Below are 26,583 nucleotides of genomic sequence, written 5' to 3' on the forward strand. Positions count from 1 at the left end.
CGTGGTCCAGATGAGCCGCTCCACACCCCTTCAAGTCTCAAGCTTCTTCTCTTGATGTGCCAGATGCGCCGGCTCCAGCTGTAATTTCACAATTACAGAGTCACTCATTCACGCCTCTGTAATTTCACAATCACATTTTGCGGAGTGCCCTGGCACTTCCAGTGAAGTAGAAAGGCTGGTGTAATATTCCTGGAATATGTTTGTGTCCAGCTGTCCGTGGAGCCTGCCTCCCTCGCAAACAGTCCTTTAGCACGGGGCAGAAATTTTGAGCGGACCTCCAATCCTGGGGCGTCCCCCCAAAGCATGGCTACTTCAAGGCTAGCAGGCAGTCCTCTGCCCCCCTAAGTGCAGTTCACTATTCGAAATGCTAAAGCACCCGCAACACTCAAAGCAAATAATGCCAAATGGGTGTGGACTGCCGTCTGTTGGGTAAACATCCACTGCTAGTCTCATTCAATCCAGACTATTTCCCGGCGCAGTTCTGACACTCTACTGGCACGAGGACCGCACGTGGTCAGGTACGGAGCTTAATAGGTGGAGGGTTTGGATTTGTGGCGCAGCGTTCCCTCTCACTCAGCGGTCATGCGCGATGCCCTCGCACCTGGAGCTTGACCTCCCCCTTGAGGAGTGACCATCCCACCCGGCGCTGACAGAGCCGCCATCGCGCAGTAGAATGGTGTCTGCACTGTCGGCAACCGGCTCATAGCGCTTGAGAACATCATTGCGCTCTTTATGAGCTCCGTGGACTCCCACAGAGATTTTGGAGACACAATAATCCGTGGTGCTCTGCTCGCGGCGCCTCCTCCACACACAGCCGCCGCCTGGGGGGAACAGCCGTATAATAGCCGAGCTGATCATCGCCACTCCTCTTGGAGAGACCAGTCGTCTGCTCTCACCTCTGCTCCCTCCAAAAGCGTAGGAAGAACTTTGTATCTAAAAGTACGCATCTAAACCTAGTCTAACTTGGAAAAAAAATAAGATGCATTACTTTGGTATCGGGTCTGTTTCTTCTATGCCCAAAATTAGGGTTTATCATCCGCCAAGTTCTCTTCCGGTTCCAGTCAGTCCGAACTCCGGCTTCAAAATTTTTTTTTTGTTTGACATCGTCTCAGGAGACCGAGCAGTATAGTAACGGTCTCTGCCTCCTTATACCTGATGCCAGAACTGTCCCTGGGGAAGTTTATGGAGCCAAGACGTTATGTTTTTCCTCAGTTTCGCCACAATAAGAAGCATAGGCGTCAAATAACTCTTTGCCGTCTCTCAACAGATCCCGGTTCCAGCCAAAAGTCAGGGGAGTTTCAATTCTGCCATTAACTCTTCTGATTACTCAGACTCGCCAGTTTTTAGCAGGGGTCGCCACAGGACCGCGAAAGCCACCACTTCAGAGGATCACTCAGTAGGAACTGCGTGCCAGACCTGCTCTGTTCTCAGCTCCCTCGTGTGATGTCTGAAGCGATGTCTGTCTGTGATTCTGTTCCGAGGCAAGCAGGACATCGTCATCTACAGAGTCATCTCTTTCTGAGGCTGATTGGGCCGGTCCCTCGGGTCTCCATCTTAGGAGAATCTTGATCAGATCTTGATCTTTGTACACTGCAAGTTTGGGGAACCGAATTCCTCTGACGGCTCAGCTGACAAAAGCGAGTGTGTTTTTGAAGAACCAGCGGGACTTGAAGTTCCCAGAGGAGTGGGCACTGTGCACCGATGACCCTTTCGTCCTAGACCCGCCCCGGAGTCCGGGTCCGCTCCTGTGCTCAAGGCTCCTATCTTGAAAGAGTATCTTCCGAATTGAAAGAGCCTGTCTCCTCACCTGCCCATATGGATCGAGAAAATACACGGTCATTGAAACGGCCTTCAGTTACACAGTCAACCCCCAGGTTCTGCGTCACCACATGGACCTGAGTGAACTCAGAGAACCAGCGGTCATGTCTGATGGAGGAGGACAGCGCTCTCCTGACAAAGCAAATAATTGAGCTACTGCCAAAGCAATCCTCCTACACTGGATTTTACTTCAGATACTTTCTGGAACCCAAGAAGACAGGAGAGTGGAGACCTGTTCTGAATCTCAGTCTCCTCAACCAATTCATGACCAGACAGCGGTTCCGGACTACCAGCAGACTCCTGGAGTGTGAGAGTGGATGACCTCCATAGATCTTGCAGAGGCCTACTTCCACAACACGGTCTCTAGTGTCTAGTGCCTCGTTTTTTCACCAAGTGCGTGGAGGAGTGGCTCGAACCACTAAGAAGACAGGGTCTGTGGATTCTGACGTACTTGGACTACTGGTTGATTGAGTCCAAACAGGATTCATGAGCGCCCACCAGCTTAGCTTAAGGGGTGTTTCTCGTAGCTGCAGAACAAATTCAATGTCTCCGAAGGGGTTTCAGAGAGTTATCAACATTTTTATGTTTGTTGGTCTGAAAGGTACAGGTCCCGCGGACTGAAAACACGTTTTCTGCACTGTTTAATCTCTGCTCAGGGCTGTCTCAGAACATGAAAATTTCGCCTGGCACGATAGCTGAAGCGGTCATTCTAGTAGGTGCTGAACTAATTCAACATTTCTGAAGTGGTTGCAGAGTGATAACATTTTTATGTTTGTCAATTCTGAAAACCACCGTCACTCGGGTGAAAACCTGTTTTTCTGAACAGTTCACTCACTGCTCAGAATAGTGCCAGAACATGAAAATATCAGCTGCAACTGTTGGAAAAAGAGTCTTTCGAGTATATTCGGCACTAAATCCACTTTTTTGGACTATTTTCAGGGTGGAATCAACAATTTTTATTCTTCCTGGTCAGAAACCGAACCTCTCTCGGGCTGAAAACGCATTTTTGCACTGTTCACTCACTGCTCAGCGATGCCTCAGAACATGAAAATTTCACCTGACACTGTAGCAGAAGCTGTCTTTCTAGCAGCAGCAGAACTAATTCAACCTCTCTGTGTGGTTTCAGAGAGTTATCAGGATTTTAATGCTTGTTTGTCTGAAAACCACCTTTTCGTGGCCTGAATACGTGTTTTCTGCTCGGTTCACTTACTGCTTAGGCGGGACTCAGAACATGAAAATGTCACCTCAAACTATAGCAGAAGTGGTATTTCTAGTAGTTGCAGAATTTAATCACGATGTCTGAAGTGGTTTCAGAGGTAAGTACATTTTTATGTTTGTAAAAATGTAATTACCACAGTCACTTGCGCTGAAAATGCGTTTTCTGCACTGTTCACTCACTGCTAAGGACTGACTCAGAACATAAAAATTTCACCTACTACTAAAGCAGACCGGGGTCTTATTAGTAGGTGCCGATCTAATTCAACATGTTAAAATGTTGACTCGTTCCTGCCTCCTGTGACTTTCACCACTGCACTTGGGTCCTGCTCCACGTCTTGACCCGTGACAGTCAGAAGTGGTTTCAAAGATGTAACAAAATCTTTATCTTTTTCGGTGTGAAACGCAGCTTCTCTCGGGCAGAAAACGCATTTTTTGCGCTGTTCACTCACTGATCAGAAAAGCCTCGGAACTTGACAATATCACCTGCAACTATAGGCAAAACGTTTTTAGAGGGTTATCAACTATTGTATTTTTGACAGTCTGAAACCAAGCTTCTCTCAGGCTGAAAATGCATATTCTGCACTGTTCACTGACTGATCAGAATAATCTCAGAACATAAAAATATCACCTGCCTCTATTCCAGAAGGGGTCTTTCTCATAGCTGCAGAACGAATTCAACCTGTCAGAAGAGTTATCAACATTTTTATGTTTGTCGGACAAAAAAACACAATCCCTCGGGCTCAAAACGCGTTTTCTGCACTGTTCACTCACTGCTCAGCGATGCCTCAGAACATGAAAGTTTCGCCTGCAACTACAGAAAAAACACTCTTTCGACTATATTCAACACTAATCCCATACGAATAGGGCGCTGCGACTGGCCTACCAGCAGCCGTTCCACATTTCCTGCTTCCAAGCCATGGGATGAGTTTGACGAGAGCCAGGTGCTGCTATGAGGTGGATCTGGAGACTCTGTTCCCAGAGTTGGCTGAGTTCCGTGTGGTGGAGTCAAGTACGTTCCCGCTTGATCTTCTCCTGCGCCTCATGTCATCCGCCGCCGTCGTATCGAAGTTGAGCTCTCTCTCCGCCGCCAGCTCAAGAATCATCCCACTTCACTAACGGCCTGCTGGCGTTGGATGGCGAGACTACACCAAGGGCACGACCGCATGTTGTCTGACCACAACTGGAAGAAATCTGGACTATTCCCGGCGCGGTTCTTACACTTCACTGGCACTAGGACCGCACTTGGTCAGGTACGGAGCTTACTGCCTGGTGGAGGGTTTGGATTCCCACCGCGGCGTTCCCGCTCATTCAGCCGTCATGCACGATGCATGATGCGTTCGCCCCGGGAGGAGTGACCATCCCACCCATGTTTACACCGTCGGCAACCAGCTCATAGTGCTTGAGAACATCACGCGCTCTTTATGAGCTCCGTGGACAGGCTCATACATCGCAGATCCTCTCTCACTTTACCAGAGATTTTGGAGTTTCAACAGTCTGTCGGCGTGGTGCTACGCTCGTGGCGCCTCCTCCACACACAGCCACTGCCCGGGGGGGAACACCGTCACTGGTCGAAGGGGCGGGGTGACCTCAGCCGTCCAAATCATAGCTGTGCTGATCATCGCTTCTCATCTTGGAGAGACCAGTCCGCTGCTCTCACCTCTGCTCCCTCCAAAAGCGTGAAGAAAACTTTGTATCTGAAACTATGCATCTGTAACAGGTCTGAATACTGTGACCTTCTCTTCAGTTCAAACGTGGCGTCTCAATGTGGTCAGTAGAACGCCGTCTGAAACAAAATGCGGACAGAGCCACACAAAGCTTTCACATTTGTCGATGGTGAGAAAAGTAATCCAAGGGATTCTGTTTTTTCTTTGTGGTAACCCACACCACAATTAGATGTCTTTCTGAAACATCACTCCCAAACATCTCACTTTGTCATACAACAACTGTCATACATCATGAACCACATGCATAATTTATTTTCATCTGAATGTATAACTCTGCCATTAAACCTTTTGGCTAGTGTTGGGAAATAATAAAACTTTACTTTTCACCGTTATTCACCACAAGGAAACCGAACTCCACACAACTCAATCACCCGTGCCATGTCAGCGTAGGTTGTCAGTATGAGCTTACAAGTGCCACATCCACACAGAGCGAACTCAAAGTACGAAGGAAAAACAGTATACTTAAAAACCATGTCACCATCCACACACTCAGACCCCCAATCAATCAATCCCAAGTGGAACAAGCATTATAAACAAATGGATTTGACTAACCTGAAACTAAATGAGGACAGAGTCACACTAGGCTTCCACATTTGTCGATGGTGAGAAAAGTAATAAAAAAAAGTGTCACTTCCTATTTACCCACACATCTTCAATGCCTAACCTCTGTCCTTTCCTGCCCTCTACTGACCTAATTATATACCTGCCGGTTAATCAACTCCATTAAATTATTTAATTAAAATAATTAAATGACATCTAACACATACTCTGTGACCACACATAAATGGCCGTCACACTAGAAAGGCAGTTTTTTGTCATCAAATTGTCATGTTCTGAGGCCTTCGCTGAGCAGTGACTGAACATTGCAGAAAACGCTTTTTCAGCCCGAGGGACTGTGGTTTTGAGACAGATAGACATGAAAATGTTGTAACCTCTCTGAAACCACTTCAGACAAGTTGAATTAGTTTGGCACTTACTAAAAACACTCCTTCTGCTTATATTGGCACGTGAAATGTTTATGTTCTGAGGCATCCCTGTGCAGTGAGTGAACAGTGCATAAAACATGTTTTCAGGCTGAGAGAAGCTCGGTTTCTGACCAGGAAAAAAGAAGTTGATAACACACTGATAAACAGTTCAGAAAGGTACATTTAGTGCTGAATATACTAGAAAGAGAGTTTTTCCTATTGTTGCAGTTGAAGTTTTCATGTTCTGAGTCACGACTGAGCAGTGTTTGAACAGTGCAGTGAACGCCATTTTCAAAATATAAAATCGCTTTGAATGTGTGAGTGCTGAATATACTAGAAATAGTCTTTTTGCTATATTTACACTTGATATTTTCACTGCTCTCAGGCTATTCTGATTAGTCAGTGAAGAGTGCAGAAAATGCTTTTTCTCCCGAGGGACAGTGGTTTTCAGACCGACAATCATTAAAATGTTGATAACTCATTGAAACCACTTCAGAGAGGTTGAATTAGTTCTGCAGCTACTAGAAAGACTATAGCAGATTCTGCTATAGTATTAGTTGAAATTTTCATGTTCTGAGAGAGAGAAGAAGGATACACCAAAATGTCAAAACTGTTTGATTTATGGCCCTGGAGGTAATAAAACCCCTCCCCTTCCAGAGGTAATAAAACCAACCCCTCCCCCTTTTTATATAAAAAAGAAATTAAAATAATAACCCCTCCCCTTTTTTATATAAAAAGAAATTAAAATAATAACCCCTCCCCCTTTTTATATAAAAAGAAATTAAAATAATAACCCTTCCCTCGAAGGTCAAGGTCAACCTGTGTGATGCACGGGTGGGAGGCTGCTACATCCTCGCAGCCGCAACAAACGGTTAGGTCTGGTAGGAGGTCAGGTAGGGTCTGCTCGAGGGAGTGGTTTGAGCGGCTCTGGAGGATTACCTTAAGAATGTGGGGGGAAAAAAAAAAGAAAAAAATAAGATATTGAAAATAAAACTTTAAAGTTTCAGCATTAGTCAATGTTCAAGCTGTTTCTGCATTGTAGACTAAATAATCTAAACGTGATAGTAGCTACAATATTAATTCTGGTTTAAACGTTTTAGAAGTTATTTAACATCTTATGAAACAGTTTATAATTCTTGAAATATTTCTTAAAGATAAAACAGTAGAAAGAAAACACTTTTTTTTTTTTGTCTTCACTAATAGTTCAAATGACACAGCTACACAACTCATGCATCATTTTTTCAAAATGTGTTTAAAACAGATAATTTCTACTTGTAAAATACTTTTAGTTTTTCAGAAAATAAGGTTGAGTGAACAAGGATAAAACAAAAGAAAGAAATACCTTTAGTTTTCAGAAAATAAGGTTGAGTGAACAAGGATAAAACAAAAGAAAGAAATACCCTTCATTTTCAGCATTAGTTCAAATGACACAGCTATCCAATTCGCATGAGTTTCTGTTGAATTAGTCTATTTAATTTTATACCCTGTGTGAGTTTGAAACAATGCATTTTTACTTACTCAGGAAATACTTTGAAAAAATGAGGTCAACAGAGGGGGGACAACAGTCATTAGGTCTGACTCTTTTCTCAGACACTGAAACAGAGTCCGGTTAATTTGCTGAGGAGATGTGAGTTCTTTCCCGGACGGTTGAATCTTCAAAAGAGACAATCTGAAGACAGAGAGGTCTGTCTGAAGACAAACCTCATTCGTCTATCTGAAGGCAAACCTCGCTGTTCAGACTGAGTGAGCACACACACACACACACGCACGCACGCACGCACGCACGCAGGCAGGCAGGCAGGCAGGCACACACACACACACACACACACACACACACACAGGTCACCCGGCTGTAGACCCCTCCTTTTCAAATTGCATCATTTGACAGCGGAAAAGTTTACTCCTCTGAGCTATCTAGCAAATGCTGAGCTCTTCCAACATTGTTTAATCCAAAATCAACACAGGTATCGTCTAGCCCCTACCCGCACGAATGGTGTATTTAGATGACACCGATCAGACCACATTTTACAACGGTTCAGGTGTAACCTTTGCTGTTGACCAGGCCTTACACAACTTCATACGACACCTTTTAAAATTGCATCATTTGACGGTGGAAAAGTTTACTCCTCTGAGCTATCTAGCAAACGCTGAGCTCTTCCAACATTGTTTAATCCAAAATCAACACAGGTATCGTCTAGCCCCTACCCGCACGAATGGAGTATTTAGATGACACCGATCAGACCACATTTTACAACGGTTCAGGTGTAACCTTTGCTGTTGACCAGGCCTTACACAACTTCATACGACAGCTTTTAAAATTGCATCATTTAACAACGGAAAAGTTTACACCTCTGAGCTATCTAGCAAACGCTGAGCTCTTCCAACATTGTTTTATCCAAAATCAACAAGGTATCACCTAGACCCTTCCCACGCTAAGGAGTATTTAGGTGACCATGATCCAGACCATGCTTTACATCAGTTCAGGGTATCCTTTGCTGCTGACCAGACCATCCAGAACTCCATCCAACTCCTTTTCAAACGGACACCAATTGCGCTATGGACGCCTCCTCCTCTGCACTCCGTAGGTGAATATATCTATATGTATACAGTATATCTGTGTATCTACATATACAAGTATTATAAGAATTATATAAAACGTTATGTCATGTTTATCACATCTCTTTTCATTCACAGACGTCGTCACCCATCTGTGTGACGTTCATTTAACACAGAGTGATACAGGTAAAAACATTTAATTATTTTATAATTTGATGTTAATATCTCAATTATGTACTACAACAGCCTTTCTTCTATATTTCAGACATTATTGGCTCCTCGAATAACTTCCCTGAGAGGTTGATAGACGTTGAGGAGCTCGAGCAGTTAATGCGTCCAAGTTTTGAATACGACGGTGTCCACACGGATCCGACGGCGGTGAATCCGAGAGTGAGGATTCGAGAGAGCAGCGCTGAGGTGATTTACCCTCCCGCAGCTCCGAACACGCCGTCTATTATAATAATCGACAGCGAGGACGAGTTCACCACTCCTTGTCCGGGACCGAGTACTGGAAATCAACCGTCGGGAAGAAATCAACGCTCTCTGAGTCGTAAGCGTCGGTATAATTCATCACAGAAGACAGGACCATTGCGAACCATCGGTGAGAAGGAGACACCGATTCTAATCATTATTACGTTAACTAGGTAAAGAATAATGGATGTGTGTGTGTGTGTGTGTGTGTGTGTGTGTGTGTGTACATGAAAAGGCCACCAGGAACCAGGAAATCAGACGCGGCTGGGAACTCGTCCGGACACCGCGGAGTCGGGTCATTCATTGGACGGGACGCTTCAACTGTTCGACGGTGCGAGCAAAACATCCAGTTCAGTCAAAATAAAATAAAAAAAATTTAAAAAAAAGTATTTTAACCACATTGTGTCGATGTGCTTTATATTTAACTTTCCTATGTTTTTTTTTGTTTTATTCAACGTCTGTGCGTATGAAAACAGACGATCAGTCAGAGGTCGGAGGAGTAGTGTGTTCACTCGGCGATCCGTTCACTCACCAGACACCACAACTGATAGGAGGTGAGAAAAAACATTTTTAGAGTGATAGTTTACGTTCACAAATGTATTTATTTATTTTTTCATGTGAAAAAACAGATACAAAGACAACGAGTACATTGCGCCCTCTACCTGTCACTTCATCGCCTTCTCCAACGTTTGGTAAGATGTGAATCTCAATTTTTGTTCAACACACATCTCCACCATTCAGTATCAGTTGAATGGCTGTATGTTTGCTTGTGTTTGAGTAACTGTTGCTAAGCGTCATTGTGATTTTACTACTATGCTTTAACGACGGTGGCCACTAGAGGTCGCGATTACTATTTTATACTATGCTTTAACGACGACGGCCACTAGAGGTCGTGATTAGTATTTTATACTATGCTTTAACGACGACGGCCACTAGAGGTCGTGATTAGTATTTTATACTATGCTTTAACGACGACGGCCACTAGAGGTCGTGATTACTATTTTACACTATGCTTTAACGACGGCGGCCACTAGAGGTCGTGATTACTATTTTATACTATGCTTTAACGACGGCGGCCACTAGAGGTCGTGATTACTATTTTATACTATGCTTTAACGACAGCGGTCACTAGAGGTCGTGATTTTACCAATTGTAATGTGCTTTAATGACAGTATACACTAGTGATTTACTATTTGTTTTTTATGCTTTAAATGTTGATCCTGAGTAGATCCCTACATTTAGTTACTATTGTATTTTATTATTTATTTAATTACTATTTATTATTATTATTATTATATTTTTTTTCATTTTATTTTATTTTATTTTATTTTTTTTACTGCTCTTCACTATTTGCTTCTGTTGTGATGATGGTTTTCCTATGAGTATTGATAAGGATGCTACACATTTTGTTTTATTATTGTCATCGCTAGAAAACAACCTGGCTTTACACAGTTATATAATTACGTAATTGTGTTTTTCTGTAGGTCGTATTTTTTTCATATTTTATTCAGCTTATTTTCATACTACTCTGCTTATATTCATATGGTAATAACTGCTATCTGGCGTCTTGCTTCGAGATTGTATTTACATTTTGTATTGTTGCTGATATTCTGTTCCAGCTCTCCCTCCTGGGTCTTGGCCTTTGTGGGAGACATCGACACCGGTTTCTACGGTTCCACTGGGTCTACTATCTGGATCGTTCCCTACCGTGGACTCACCGTCAGCATCCGGCCACCCCACACCTCCACCACCACCACCACCGTCAACATCACCAACACCGACAGCGGCCTCAGACACCCTCCGGACAGCGCCTCGGACACAGCCGGCGACTTACGGCACATCACCCCTCAACCACCCCCGGACTCTACTTCCAGACCCCGAGAGCTCTGTCGCATCGCCCCGAAACCGACCCCAGACTCCACCATCACAACCATCACAGACCCGATTGGCATTCTATGCTACAACAACTGTAAAACAACAGCTTGAATGCCGAGTGCGTACGCTTGAACGTCGTCTAGCACTTCGAGCACGTCAAGCACGTAGATATCGACGGTTGACGAGAAATCTACGCGAAGGTAAGATTAACAACTTTTTTTTCAATGAGTAATCAGCTGTGATGCATATGTCTTATATATTATTATTATCATCGTTACAGAAAACGTCAGGAAGGAGATCACAAATAAAGCGCTACTGTCTGAAATTGTGAGACTCCTAAAACTACAAGGACCTGGTGGCAACAGACGTCGTGGACTGATCTGAATGAAGTTCAGCCACAGTAAGGTCCCTTCGGAGTCTGATTATTTAAAGGCACCGCGGGTGATTGTGTTTTGAGGTTGCTGTTTGGTTTATTAAATTCTTTTAATTATTATTTCATTGTTATCGTTATTATTATTAAATTATGGCCGATCATGATGGTTTTCCTTCTGGTTCTGACCCTGAATCCACCCACAACCAGGACACTACACCACACCTCATTGACCAGAGTGCTTCACCGACACGAATGTTTCTGTCTGGCTTGTTTGACGGCATGTCTGAGGAGGAGGATGTAGAGCCGGTCTATGATCCGAGTATAAATGAAAACATGGAGTCCATTTTTTTCGCGGAGAGAGAGGATAATCGTATTTTAAATATGGTTCCTGCATCATCATGCGAGGGTAGGGTTGATACCTCTTTAGACAACAACAATTGGTTAGAAAGGTTTGTTGATAACCTACAGACGACCGATTCAGGGATACCTGCTCTTGACCCTCTGATAGACCCGTCTGACTCTAGCTGCAGCGATGACAGTGTTGATGATGACGGTGATTTTGTACAGGAAGGATGCTGTGTTGGAGGTGCCGGTATTGAATCAGAAGTCATAGAGGCTTTTAACACCGATAGGATGAGAAGGGTGCTAACACGTCCTGCTGTACCAGACACTCCTGATCTAGCTACTTTCTACAGAGGTTTGATGCAACAGGTCAGAGAGTTGGCTGATGAAGCGCAGAGACTGGCAGATCGAGAGGATGTGGTTCAGCTTGAAGTGGTTGGTGAAGGTGTTCAAGAACACGTTAATGTTGTGGTTGAAGGCGACGGGGGAAATATCTACCCCGCTTTTGAGGACCTCCTTAGCAACACCGTGCAATCCGACAGAGTCATCGCTATGGGTATGAGAATTGAATTAACGGTCCAAATTGTACATAACCCTCGAGGAGGCACTAAACGCAAACTCGAGAAGACACTGGATGCCGAAATTATCGGTAAAAAAAGACGACATCTCTATGTAGTTGATGGTGATGGAACTGATCAGCTTTGCTTCGCAATCAGCCTTTCTTGTCTCCTTAATCCTCACCGTACATATCAAGATTGTGTTGATTTGGGGAGGGAATTACAAAGCAAAGCTGGTTTAGATTCTCAAACACCTATCACATTCACAGATATACCCCTGTTTGAACGGATAGTGAGGCGTAAAATTGTTGTGTTTCATAAAACGACACCAAACCAACCATTAGCACATTATGTCACAGGTTTAGCTGATGGTTTGGATCCCTTATACTTGTTTCTACTTCAGGGACACTATTACGGGGTGAAGAATCCAAAGGGTTTTTTAGGAACACGCTACTTTTGCGTCAGCTGTCATAAGGGGTATGAAGATAAATCAAAACACATCTGCAAAGGTCATTGTAGCGTTTGTCACAATCCTGTTTGCCCTACAGAGGTTCCAGACCCTGTAACTTGCGGCGACTGTCGTCGGGTTTGTAGAACGCCATCATGCATCGTGAGACACAAAGAGATTGGCGCTAACGGGTCAAGTCTCTGTCAGAGATACAAAAAATGTGAAAAATGCGGAAGGTGTCGGTATATGCCGTTAAAAACGGGTAAACCCAACCATTGTTGCGTTGTGCTTAAATGTAACATCTGCAATGTAAAATTATCATCGACAAACGAGGTCCATCAGTGCTACATTCAACCGGTTGCCAGGAAGACGGAGCATCCCGATCTGGTTTTTTACGATTTTGAAACGTTTACAGACGACCAGGGTAGACATGTCCCTTTTTTAGTGTGTGCAAAGACGCAGAGAGGTGAAGAACAGGTGTTTTATGGTCTCGACTGTGTTAGAGCGTTTCTTTTATATTTCAGAAAGAACCGGTTTAGAGGCTGTGTTTTTGTTGCGCATAATGCCAGGGGTTTTGACAGTGTCATTGTCTTGAGAGGTATGCTTGATGAAGGGTTAATACCAAAGAGGTTAATCATGACCGGTAGTAAGATACTTTGTCTTGAGGATCCTCACTACAAGCTAAAATTCATCGACTCTCTCTCATTCCTAACCATGCGACTCAGCTCCATGCCTAAAGCTCTAGGTTTCACCGATCAGTGCAAGGGTTTTTTTCCACACAAGTTTAGCTCGAAAGACCGTCTGCATTACATTGGGGCCTATCCTCCTCCGTCAGACTACGGCGTTGAGGGCATGTCAGACCCTGAACAGAGAGATTTTTACAGCTGGTACGAATCTGTGTGTGAGAATTCTTTCAATTTCAGGAGTGAAGCTATTCACTATTGTAAAAACGATGTCGACATTCTGGCCAGAGGGTGTGTGATATTTAGAGAGGAGTTTTTTAAAGAAACAGGTGTTGATGCACTCTCGTCCGTAACAATCGCCTCTGCGTGTATGGCTGTTTTCAGGACCAACTTTTTAAAACCAGACACATTAGCCATACCATGTCCCAACAATTATGTAACAAGAGGTAACAAGAGGTTCTCAGACGCTTCCATCCAGTGGTTGCAATGGGAATCACACAGACAGGGCATTTCCATACAACATGCCTTGAACCGTGGGGAGATGGTGTTTGGTCAGTATTTTGTTGACGGTTATGCTGAAGTTGACGGTGTTAAGCAGGTCTGGGAGTTTTATGGATGTTTCTTCCACGTTTGTCCCTCATGTGTTGACCCTCATGCAGTCTGTCCGTTAAGAGGTAGACCATATGGTGAATTCTACTCTGCTACGATGGAGAGAGAGCAGGCGTTAAAGTCTGATCATGGGGTGCGTCTTATTACCATCTGGGAACACGAATGGCGTTCACTTCGACAATCGTGTGATGATCTCAGAGACTTTCTCTTAGATTTTGACACCCCTGAGCCTCTCAACCCTCGTAATGCCCTCTACGGTGGTAGAACCAGCGCTTTAAAGTTGCGTTACACGGCTAAGCCTGGTGAAAAAGTTTATTACGCTGATGTCACGTCTCTGTATCCTTATGTCAACAGCACGTGTTCCTATCCCCTAGGTCACCCCCGAATAATTCACAAGGACTTTGGGGATCCCAGACAGTACTTTGGTCTTATCAAGGCGGTTGTCTATCCTCCTAGGGGTTTATATGTACCCGTTTTACCCTACAGAGGACCAGGGGGTAAATTACACTTCACGTTATGCCGTATCTGTTCAAGTCATAATGTTCAAGACAATGGTTGTACGCATAATGATGATGAGCGTGCTTTGACAGGGGTCTGGGTCACGGTTGAGTTCAACAAGGCTCTGGACAAGGGATACAGGGTGGCCAAGATTATTGAAGTATGGCATTTTGATAGCTCTAGCGATTGTATTTTCACAGGTTACATCCGTACATTCCTGAAGGGCAAACAGGAGGCTTCTGGTTACCCTGCTGAGGCCGTTGATCAGGAAAGCCGCGACAAATACATTAAGGATTATCAAACCCATCAGGGGATTTTGCTTTGTGCTGATAAGATTTGTCACAACCCAGCAAAGAGACAGGTGGCTAAAGCTTGTCTTAATAGCCTGTGGGGCAAGTTCTGCCAGAGGGAGAACATGTCTCAGGTTTCTGTAGTGTCAGACCCTAACGAGTTTTTCAGTTTCTTGTTTTCAGGGAAATACGAGGTCAGCTACTTTAACGTGCTGGATGAGAAAAAAGTTGTGATCCAGTGGCGTTACAAGGGTCTCTACCCTCCTGGTAAAAGCAGCAATGTTTTTATCGGAGCTTTTACCACTGCTTATGCACGTCTGAAGTTGTACAGTTACATGGAGAAATTGCAGGAGAATGTTCTCTATGTTGACACAGACAGCTTGATATATGTGGTGAAAGACGGCGAGACGCCTTTAAAATTAGGTAACTATCTCGGTGATCTGACTGATGAACTCGACGGGGATAGCATCGAGGACTTTGTTTCGGCGGGTCCTAAGACGTATGCTTATAGGACCAAAGGACAGAAGAAGGTTGTGATGAAAGTTAAAGGTATCACGCAAACAAAAGAGGCTTGTCAGCAGATAAACTTTGACTCTGTCAGAGATCTTGTAGAGGGCTATTTACAGAATTCACCTGATGGGCTGCTTGAGACCCGTCAACACAGCATTGTGAGGGATAAAAAGAACATCACTTTAAAAAACAGATCAGTTACTAAAAAACTCCGGGTCGTGTACGATAAAAGGCGTTTGTTTTCAGACGGCACAACCAAACCTTTCGGGTTCTGAGTTTTGAGTGGATGAGGGGTCATTATGGAAGAAATTCATTTCGATCCTCGTTTGAAAACACCATTTTCATGTCTAGTGGTGGGGCCATCAGGGTCAGGAAAGACCCATTTTGTAAAATGTATACTTGAAAATTGTGAACATGTTATGGATGATGCCAATGTAAATATTGTATGGATTTATACTTCTTTTCAACCGATGTACAGTGAATTGCAAAAGATGAATAAAAATATCAAATTCATTGAAGGTTTACCTGAATCTTTTGAAAATGAAGATGTATTTCCTTCTGATAGAAAACATTTGATTATTCTTGACGATGTTATTTTTGAAGCTTCTGAAAACCCTGAGGTTGTTCGCATTTTTACACAGTACAGACATCATAAAAATATGAGTGTTATAATGCTGACGCAAAACTTATTTCATCGTGGTAAATATAGTCGTACTATTAGTCTGAATAGCAATTACTTTGTACTGTTTAAGAATCCTCGCGATAAAATGCAGATAAAAGTTCTTGCTCAACAGGTTTACCCGTCTCAAAGAGCTTTCTTTCTTGAAAGCTTTGAAGATGCTACAGCTGACGCACACGGGTACTTAATTGTTGATCTAACACCCTCATGTCCAGAACGCTACAGACTAAGGACCGGGATACTTCCTCATCAACGTCACACGGTGTACATACCAAAAACGTCTGCTTAAGTTATGTCAGCGCGTATAAAAAGAAACGCGGGTTTACTTAAGGAACTATACCATGCTCCGTCAAAGAAACGTAAAGACATTTTGATGCGTAGTTCTCGGGACTTTATTCAAGCTCTCGGTGAGATCGCCCTGAATGTTTTGAAGGGGAATGTACCGTTGTCGCAGGCTCAGTTCAAAAAACTGAAAAAACAGAAGAAAAACATCAGACTCTTGGCTAATAAAAAGGCGTGCGTGAAGCGTAAACGAAGGATTCTTAAAAAACAATCGGGAGGATTCATTTTGCCATTGCTAGCGGCTGCCGTTCCAATCATTGGAAATCTAATAGGAGGACTTGTAAAGAAGTAAAACACCATGAAGACTGTCCAGAAAATGTATCTCGTCTCTCCTCAGCAAATTAACCGGTTATCACGTCCAACCCCCGACATCCGTGAAACTGCCGAAGATGAATTGAATGACAAGATGAGGTCCATTCTAAATGATTCTCAGTTAAACTCGTATGAGAAGATTAAAAAGTACGATGCTCTATTGCAAAGATATTTAACCTTTACAAAACAGGATCAGAGAGACCAAAGGAGAGTAACTCTGACTTTACAACGAGACGGAGTCAGCGATCATCCCCACGACTCTAACAGTCGTGTCGAAAGTGTTCTAAAAACACCCTCTGTAACAGACGACTTGGGTAAGGATATTCTAAATAGCCTTCCGTCAAAAGCTCGAAGAAATGCTGAATACATTATCCAGAGGATATCCAAAAACGGTGATGGTTGGAATATGAATGGCGAATTTATGTATGAAGGAAATGCTGTAAAAGGCTCTCATGTGATTGATATATTCAAGTACCTTTCCCTACCGTATAAGAAAACGAGTTCTTCATTACCTGAGGGCTGGTCCGAGTTTCTCGTCACATTATTAAAGCTAAACATCCCTCTCACACTGCTGTCCAATCCTGAAGCGAGGGCTCAATATCAGAGACTTAAATCGAATTCTATCTCGCGAAAGAAAAGTATAGCTGAGAGCTGGTCTCCCGACCCAAAGGATCCTAAAGCGACACCTCGACGACGCTTGACACGTGTAGTGACCAAAGGGAAGAAATTGTCTCTAACACCTCGATGGTTTTCCTGAATAATTGTCTTGTACACGGTTATTGTCTTTTCATCAATAAAATGTTTTATTGAATTATTATGTGATTACAGATTTTTCTTTTAAACACACGCACAAACAAAATAAGATTAGTCACACGTTACAATAGTCTTTAAAATACAGAAGAGAACAGTTTTGTTGTTTCCACGGACAGTGTGCACATCTTTTTAGACATTTTTGATGTCCTTTCACAAAGTTGTATACCATGAGGTCGTTTTTTAGGGTATCGTCGCTGTATAGACTTAATACTTCTTCCATAGACAGACCTCTAGCACGATGACAGAGGTAGAAGACACAATGATGACCACATACAAATGATAGAGCATGCTGTAGTTGGCCATTGTTGTACTTGATGTTGCCTGAATGTTTCTTGAGAAACTTTAAAATATTTTCAGGGTAATGTGAAAAGTACGGCCCCATTCCGAATGAGTCAAAGAAAGTTGTTCTACCGTCTTCTTCGAGAGTTAAAGCCAACCAGTGCTCTCCTGGTTTATGTGCCGGGTGTGTGTTGACGACGAAATATGCAGGCAGTCTGAGGGGTTGAGTGTATTGAGGCAACTTATCCGACGGCCATACACCGTAAAATGTGTCACCCAAGAGACCTCTCAGCAGCCTCTGTAACTGGAGACTATCCATAACTTTTTTTTAATAATAGTCCACCAACACTTGTCTTTTCGCATCAATCTCCAGAATGGAATCGTAACAAGCGTACACAATCAGTGTTACGGTGTTTGGTAAGGGTACTCTGAATCTCATCTCCAGTCTTAAATTCCCATTTGAGACAGGGGAGAGAGCGTCGTTGTCGTCGGCTGGATTGAGATTAAACGCAAACAACGAATAACCTCCGTTAAAACCTTCGCGGTCAATGCTTAGCGGTAGATCCTTCAAATGTCTTCCTGTAGCTAGAATCATGTTATAAAACTCTCTGACCGCCATACCGTTATTAAACTGAGGTTGAAAAGCTTTAGCGGGGATCTGTCGACCGTCCTGACAGAGGGCGAGATATTCGGTGTTGTAATGGTGAAAATTGAACGGGGAGAGATCTCTCCTACCGGTAAACGCCTCATGATGCACCATCCCTAAAACCACGTATTTAGGTATTGAACCCAGAAATAAATTCTCCTGGGTACATATTCTTGAGTTTTCTGGAATGGAGTATGTTTTTACGTTGACTCGTGAGAGCGGGTAGAGAGCATTTCCTTTTAACAAACCCGCTGCATGACCTATTCTCACAGCTGGCGAAACAGTGACTTTCTTCACAAACAGAGAGGCGCCGAGGATTTTGAGACGAAAGGTGGAGTCGCGGGGCCCGGTCAGACAGAAGGCATCGTTCGCCCTGGTGAGTTTAATTCTTAAATCGACCGAGTTTAATAACAGTCTCTCGCAGAAAAATATGTCGCTGTGAAGAGGACCGAGAAGGTGTACTTCTCTGGATCTGCTCGTGAACTCTGCCCGTTTATTAAGGCCAGCGTTGGGTCCGTTTACAGTGACGATCGAGTCGACCGACCCGGGTGTGTCTTGGTAAAAAAGACCGGCGCTAAACTGTGTTTTAAGAGTGTCGCCGGAAAAGTTGAGAAGTGTTTCAATCATAGCTCTGTACGGGTGAGTGGAACTGGACTGCGAAATCATCCGATCCCCCAGAACCACATCGCACTGATCAAAGATTGTGTTTAGAGGATAATTGATGAGGCCGACTGCTGCGTCGTTAGCCAGCGGGGTGCCATCGGCATTAGTAATTCTTGCACGCACGTGTAGAAGGGTGTCGTTTAGGTCTAGATACTTTTCGACGTCTCCCGGTATAAAAAACTCAATCGGTCCTCCTTCGCTGATAGCGGCTACTGGAGCAATTTCTGTGTAAATTTTGTCCTCGATGGAAAGCTGCGTCATCGGCGGCGTGAATAAATCCAGTTCTGCCAATGTGCATTCAGTAGATTTCTGGTGTAGGAGCGCCATGTTACTGTATATAAGGTTTTTTAAAATATATCGGAGCTCCCTCTGGACTTCCTCTTGGCCCGTTTGCTTCTGTCAACTGGCTTCTTTCTTTTTTTGTTTGTACGTTTATTTGAGCTCTGTGTTACACGTCGTCCTGGTGGTCGTCTCTTTGTCCTTCGCGATAAGACGGCTATACCACCTGACCCTTCCTGTCTCTGTTGATCGCTCATTCCTCTCACGGTACGGGTGAACATATCCGAGGCTATGTTACCCACTGCTGATTTGAGATGAGGCTTTGCTATGGCAATACCTCTTTTCAACAGAGGTGATACAAACCGAAACATTTTTGAGAAGAGGGAACCGATGCCTCGTCCGTACATAACCGGGGCACCGTAGAACCCGGGTAGATCTCCGCCCACCTGTTTTTCATAATATTGTACAAATCTGTGCGGGTCGTCTCTTAAGCCTGCATGTACCATTGTGTTTGTTTATGACGTGGTCTGCAAAGGAGGGTTATCTCTCTCCGGCGTTGTGATGATGAATGGATTTCCAGACGACGATACGAGGGTTATATAATATCCTCTCAAGTAACAGGTCTAAATTGTAGAGTCACCACCACTTTTCCAAAGGTAAAATTGACTGGTTTGTTAAGATCTGATTTAATTTGTACCTGAATATTTTCAATATGGTTCTTGGCAACTGGTAAATAGTAAGCAGGGTTAAAATGTTGTGTGATAATATCTGAGTAACGACCCTTGATTTCCACCGTTCTTAAAAGCGGTGCATATGCATCCCCTACAAGCTGAGGTCTTACAACGTCGCTGTAACAGTAAAGATGGTAAAACCCCGCTTTTAAATCAACTGGGTGGGGCGCTCTGAACTCGCAAAAATTGATCCAATGACCAGGCTCTACACCTAACATGTAAGCTAAAGGCGAGTTAAAAAGCACTAGGTTCTGCCCGTCTCCTTGAAGATCAATTTTTTGCCGTGCACCGTCAAACAGGAAGCGTATATTGTTATTGGTTTTTTTAAAGGTTTGCTCCAACTCGGTTGTAATCTGATTAATAGAGCTGTAATATCCACCCTTGAACTTCAGTTTAGAAATATCTGTTCCTGCAGTTTTGAAATGTCGATCAACCCCTCGTGATTCGTCTTTTTTCCTCTGAGGTGAGGCGCTGGCGTCAGGATCCGGAGCCCTAAGTCTCGCCATGGCTCTATGAAATTCATCTTTATGCCGCCTCGACGTGTTAGCATCTGAATCTGATCCTCTTGGGGGAGCCGTGTTTGTGTTGGAATCAGTTCCTCTAGGGTTCGGTTTCCAGTAAAATGACGCCGCATCCTCCGGAATATTATGCCATGTGTGAGGGTATGTAATCTCCGTCAAAGCCACCTCCCATTTCCCGTTTAAATCGATATGTTGTGCTAAATCAACGCGGAAAGTACCGATCGAGTTGTCTTTAAAAACTTTTGCGCTGGCGTTTGATGGTAAAGTCACATAGAAGCCAGTGTTCTTTGAGCCGTACATGATGATATGACGCCTGGTGTAAAGAAGGATCGTCTTATATATTTTTTATATCTGAAGCTTTTACCCAACTGTTGAATTTTTCAGGCCAGTTCTTCCACTGGACAAAGACCTGTCTCTCTCCTTTAACGCGGCGTTCCTTGAGAATCTTTTCAACGTGAAATACTTTATCCTTAACGAGTTGTACTTTTTGTAATTCTTGATCATAAAATGACCCCTGGATGGGTTCGCCGTCGAAATCTTTCAATTTATACACAGGCGGGTTGCGGTGAATACATTCAGTTATCGTAAATATCTCGTCTGTAAAACTCTGCTCATACTTTTTGTCAAATACACCTCGTAGTTTTGATATCCTAACATGATCGCCCTCCTTAAATTTCGGCTTCTGTCGACCTCTCGACGGTCTAATGTAAAGATTGTCAAACACTTGCAGAGTATTTTCTTTAGTTACTTCCATCGGTGTCATTTTTATACTACTGTGATAGCTGTGATTATAACTCTTTACTAGATCCTGTAAAACCTCGATGTAACGTAGAGTGTTTTTAGCTGTAAAATATCTCCACATCCGATTTTTAAGAGTGCGGTTAAATCTCTCAACCACAGAGGCCTTAACGTCACTCGCTGTTGAAAAATGATTAATACCCTTCCTTTCCATCAAAGCCCTGAAAGTCTTGTTAAAAAATTCTTTCCCGTCATCCGTCTGTAGCTTTGCAGGCGTCCCGCTCTCCTCCAGCACTGATTCAAACGCCTTCATTGTCTCAATCGCAGTCTTTCTTTTTAAAACGCGTACATAGGCCTTCTTTGAAAATACATCTATAACGGTCAACAAGTAATTTTGATCGTCGTTATATCTAGCCAACGCCTGCATGTCGCATAGGTCGGCCTGGAATTGTTGAAGTGGCCTGTGAACAAATACTCTGTTTCTCGGAAAGTTTACTCTGGCCGGTTTATGCAGGGTGTAAGCATCCTGTTTTGATAAAAAATCTTTAATAGATTTAGAACTGACTGGTTTTCCAGTCTCAGCCTGCACCCCTCGACGAAGGCGATCCACACCTCCATAGCTCCCGGGGTGAAGAGGATTGTAATAAACTCTTTTAATGATGTGTTTCACCGACATGTTAAATGAGAAATGAATGAGCCGAGATCCGAATATGCTTCTTAATGTTTTTTATTAAACAGGTTATGTCAGGATTCGTTCGTAAAGTTATACAAAGACAGTAAAAGCAAAAAAAAATATCACATACGAGGGTATCTCGTGTTTGTGACATCGTCCAGGACCGGCGTTCTATTCCAGATTCTACTTGCTGATTCCAGACGTTCAATTAGAAGATCCTCTGGCTCGTATTTGATGTATTCGTTCCAGACGCTTGATTTTGGAGACCTCATTTCGAGCAAGACTGTCTCAGCCGTAGCCTTGGTTCTCATTTTCTCTGGTTGTATGTCATTCACGGTCAAGTAGTGTTGTATAGCAGGCAGAAAGTTGTTGTTACAGAGTCTTTTCATCAACGGGTAGAAGTTAAGGCTGTAGAAATCATCCTCCATCTCTTCAAGACAGCTGTGTTGTACTTGGCTGGGATGGTCTACTTGGCAGCCGTAGCAGATCTCCCTCCAATATCTGCGCATGGCTTTACCTAGTAGATGAAATACAACTGTCTTTACAGCTTTCAGGAAGAAACCGCTTATCCATCCATCCGTTTCATCATTAGCTGCTGGTTCTTGGTGTTGAGAAGCTGAGGATGAAGCAGGCGGATGCACGCCGACAGTTTCGTTCTCGGGACAGGAGGTTGTTGCTCTCCCTACAGGTTCCTCCTCATCGTCCACGTCTTCCATTTCAGTTGCATCAGAGTCGTCTGTGTCGTCTTTGATGGTCAATGAAGGACAGACTCCGTCCGCCATGCCGTTGTTAGAACCCTCGTACTCATGACCATCACCTGTATCGTCTTCTACCACAGGAAGTAGACGGGTCGGCGTGGGGTTGTTCATTCCGTACCCAACACCGCCTGTAGCAGCTCCGAGGAAGATAGTGGCAATACGTCTCGGAACACCTTCGGTCCTCATCGTTGTCCTGGATGCGTTTGTTCCGTCGGGTACGTCTGCAGAGTGTCGCTCTGGAAAACACCCTCTTTATAGCAACCGTCAGCGAGTAGGCGGTCCAAAGGGCGGGACTAAAAGGTCAGTGCTTTTTTCAACACAAGGGTATCATCCCATAAGCGGCTATGGTAGAAGAGACCGTCGATTTTTGGAGAAATCTCGCGGATTTTTTCACTCCAAGCATCCAAAGGTATGGTTAACAGAGTACGAAATACACCGCAATCAGAATTAAAATACTCCAGGACGAAATCTTCTTCTTCTTCACTCGTGCCTCCTGTTGATACTTTATGGAGGGCTCTGAAGGACCACCGTCCTGATCCTGAGATTTTAGCCAGCCATATAGCCACGAAGGACGGCTTCCTCTCCATTCGATCAGCTTTGTTAGACCCGGCTCCAGCCTTCTGACGATGTTGTTGTTCTTCTTCTTCTTCTTCAGCCCTTGGAAGATTTTCCGGCTTCACCTCTCTCAGCACACCCCAGTCGTTAGACGATAACACGGCCATCTCCGTATAGGCACTCAAGGTTTCGTCGTCATCCAGTTGGTAAATGTACAATTCAGCTGTTTCATACTTAAACACGTACCCCCATCTCCCTCGACGACCGTAAGGCTCTAGAGACCACTCATCCCGCAAAGATTCCCCGGGTGGCGCCTGCGTACATCGTAGGTACATTACAGATTTACGGGGAGCCCCAGCACCCATCCACGGGTCCTCAATAACAGTCACAGCTGTCTCACTGATCACTGGTGATCCACGCGCCGTTGTAGGGACAGACATTGCGAGTTGGTTGTGTTTGCTGGTTCCTTGCTCCTTGTGACGGTCTGAAGGTTAAATATATATACACACAGGTCACGCTGCTGTTATAAAACAAGGGATGATAGGGTTAATTATTACCCTTCCTGTCATAAAACAAGGGGGGGGAGGGTTATAATTTTAATTCCCTGTTGATATAAAAAAAGGGGTGGGGTTATTATTTTAATTTCTTTTTATATAAAAAGGGGAGGGGTTATTATTTTAATTTCTTTTTATATAAAAAGGGGGAGGGGTTATTATTTTAATTTCTTTTTATATAAAAAAGGGGAGGGGTTATTATTTTAATTTCTTTTTTTATATAAAAAGGGGGATGGGTTGGTTTTATTACCTCTGGAAGGGGAGGGGTTTTATTACCTCCAGGGCCATAAATCAAACAGTTTTGACATTTTGGTGTATCCTTCTTCTCTCTTCTGAGGCATCGCTGAGAAAAAGTCTAAAAAAAGTTCTGAAATGTACGTTTAGTGTTGAATATACTAGAAAGAGTGCCTTTCCTATAGTGGCAAGTGAAATTTTCATGTTGTGAGGCATCCCTGAGCAGTGAGTAAACAGTGCATAAAACGTGTTTTCAGCCAAAGGAATAATAGTAATAGAGATAGAAGTAAAAATGTTGATAACTCTCTTGAATCACTTTAGACAGGTTGAGTTAGTTCTGCACCTTGTCGAAATACCTTTTCTGCTATAGTGGCAGGTGAAATTTTCATCTTCTGGGGAATCGCTGAGCAGTGAGTGAACAGTGCGTAAAATGCGTTTCCGGCCAAAGAGAATGTAGGTTTCGGAACGGCAAAAATAAAATTGTTGATAACCCTCTAAAAACAGTTCAAAAATGTAGGTTTAGTGTTGAATATATTAGAAAGACTGTTTTTGCAGGTAATATTTTCAGGTTCTTAAAATATTCTGATCAGTGAGTGAACAGTGCAAGAAAACACGTTTTCAGCTCGAGAGAAGCTCGGTTTCTAAAACAGGAAAAAAAATAGTTGATAACCCCCTGAAATACAGTTCAGAAATGTAGGTTCAGTGTTTATTTTACGAGAAAGAGTGTTTCTCCTATAGCTGCTCGAGAAATTTTCATGTTATCTGGCATCCCTGAGCAGTGAGTGAACAGTGCATAAAATGCGTTTTCACCCAAAGAAAATGTGGTTTACAGACCGACAAAAATAAAAATGTTAACACTCTTAAAACACTTCAGACAGGTTGAGTTAGTTCTGCACCTTGTAGTAATACCGTTTCTGCTATAGTGGCAGGTGAAAATTTCATTTTCTGGGGCATCGCTCTGCAGTGAGTGAACAGTGCGTAAAACGCGTTTTCGTCTGAAGAGAATGTGGGTTGGGGACCGGCAAAAATAAAATTGTTGATAACCCTCTAAAAACAGTTCAGACAGCGTAGATTTCTGCTGCAACTACAAAAAAGACCCTTTCTGCTGTCGTGGGAGGTGAAAATTTAATCTTCTGAAGCTTCCCTCAGAAGTTGTGGCACAATGCAGAAAACGCGTTTTCAGTCTGAGATAAGGTGGGTTTCGGAACGCCAAACCTAAAATGTTGATAACTTTCGAAAAACACTTCAAACAGCTTAGATTTGATGTGCAACTACTAGAAAGACCCATTCTGCTATACTGGGAGGTCAAAATGTCATGTTCTGAAGATTACCTGAGACGTTATGGCACAATGCAGAAAATGCTTTTTCAGTCTGAGATAAGGTTGGTTTCGGAACGCCAAGCACCTTTATCTGCCCTTTATCTTCTCTTTATCTGCTTTCAATCGTTCCTTATTTCCATCTCTCTTTGACCGTAGTCCGAGTGTAGGAGAAATGGAAGGAATATTGAGATCAGGAGGCAAAGCCCTTGCTTCGCCTGCTGGTCTCTCCCTCTGGCCAAGAACTTGACCGTGCAGAAGAGGAGACCACATGGCGATGGATGCACCCCCACCAGGAACCTTGTGTGACCCAGCTGGATTGCTCCGTCGCTTCTCCCATCCATCAATGACTGAAGTCCGGGTGTAGCAGAGATGGGAGAACCTTTGGCTAATGTGGAGATGCGCTAGTCGGGGCTCCGCCCGTAACTCCAGGTTCGCCAGGCAGGTCAACTTGACTAGGTGGAGAGAGAATCCTCACCACATAGAATGTCCTGAGATAAACAATGCGGAGTGCAAACAGGAAAGAACTACAACGTCCAGACGCCTTAATGATTGGAGCTGGACCTTGTGTGGGGAGCAACACTGCGGATAAGTGCGCAGGAGAAGCGTCACCAAATTAGGTGAAGATTCACCGGTGGCCTGTCTCTAATCACAGAGGGGTGGCGTGCCAAGAGACCTGCTGCTATCTCCAAACGCCAGGTCTCACGCCAGTCCGGCCTACTCGATGTCTTACGGCAATGACCTCACCCCCAAGGTCGCGCAAAATGTTGTTAGTCCGAATGTAGTGAAGTTTCACGAGTAACCCTCCATACAGCGGGTATGGGTGTCCCCCTGGGGCCCTCTTGTTGCCAAACCAGGTACTTCCCTGCTCCGGCGACTACACAGGGGAACCTGACGCCATCCCATGGCCACAGCACTAGTTTGAGCCCAACGTGGAAGAACTAGGCACTAATAACCATCCATATTTGGAGGGAGAACTCGCCAGTGGAGACACGTTTGGCCCATGACAAAGCGCTGCCAAAGAGAGCGATTCTCTCATCTATTGTCCAGAGCTGCTGGAAGCACCTGTAAACAGGACAACGTGAGGCAAAGAAGAAGGTGCTCCGTCAGACAAATAGAAATCTGCAAAAGATGAGGCAGAAGCCGAGGAGGCTGCTTGGCAGGTTTCTGCCAAGGAAACTCCTCTGATGGCAGCTATGGATGTTGTCCCTTTTTACCACCTGCCAGAGCCACCCACAGCTTATCTGTTTTCCTGAAGGCTCTCACTGCAAGCGCCAGTGATTCTCATCCGGGTGGCGGGTAAGACAGAAAGCCTTCACTGAAAAATTGCTGACCTTGGCACAAAGAAATTTGTGAAAAAAGACTAATCGAGAAGGCACATAGTTCTCCAAACCCTCCTGATGGAGGCCAGGCCCAGGAGGAGAGCTGCTCCAAAGGAGCCTGATCAAGGGGCTTGAAGGGAGCTTCAGAGAGAGTATTATATACCAATTGAAGATCCCAATAGGGGCAGATGCGTCTGGAGATAGGTCTGAGTCTTCGAGATCCCTGCATGA

Source organism: Synchiropus splendidus, chromosome 15 (assembly GCF_027744825.2).
Source record: "Synchiropus splendidus isolate RoL2022-P1 chromosome 15, RoL_Sspl_1.0, whole genome shotgun sequence".
NCBI lineage: Eukaryota > Metazoa > Chordata > Actinopteri > Syngnathiformes > Callionymidae > Synchiropus > Synchiropus splendidus.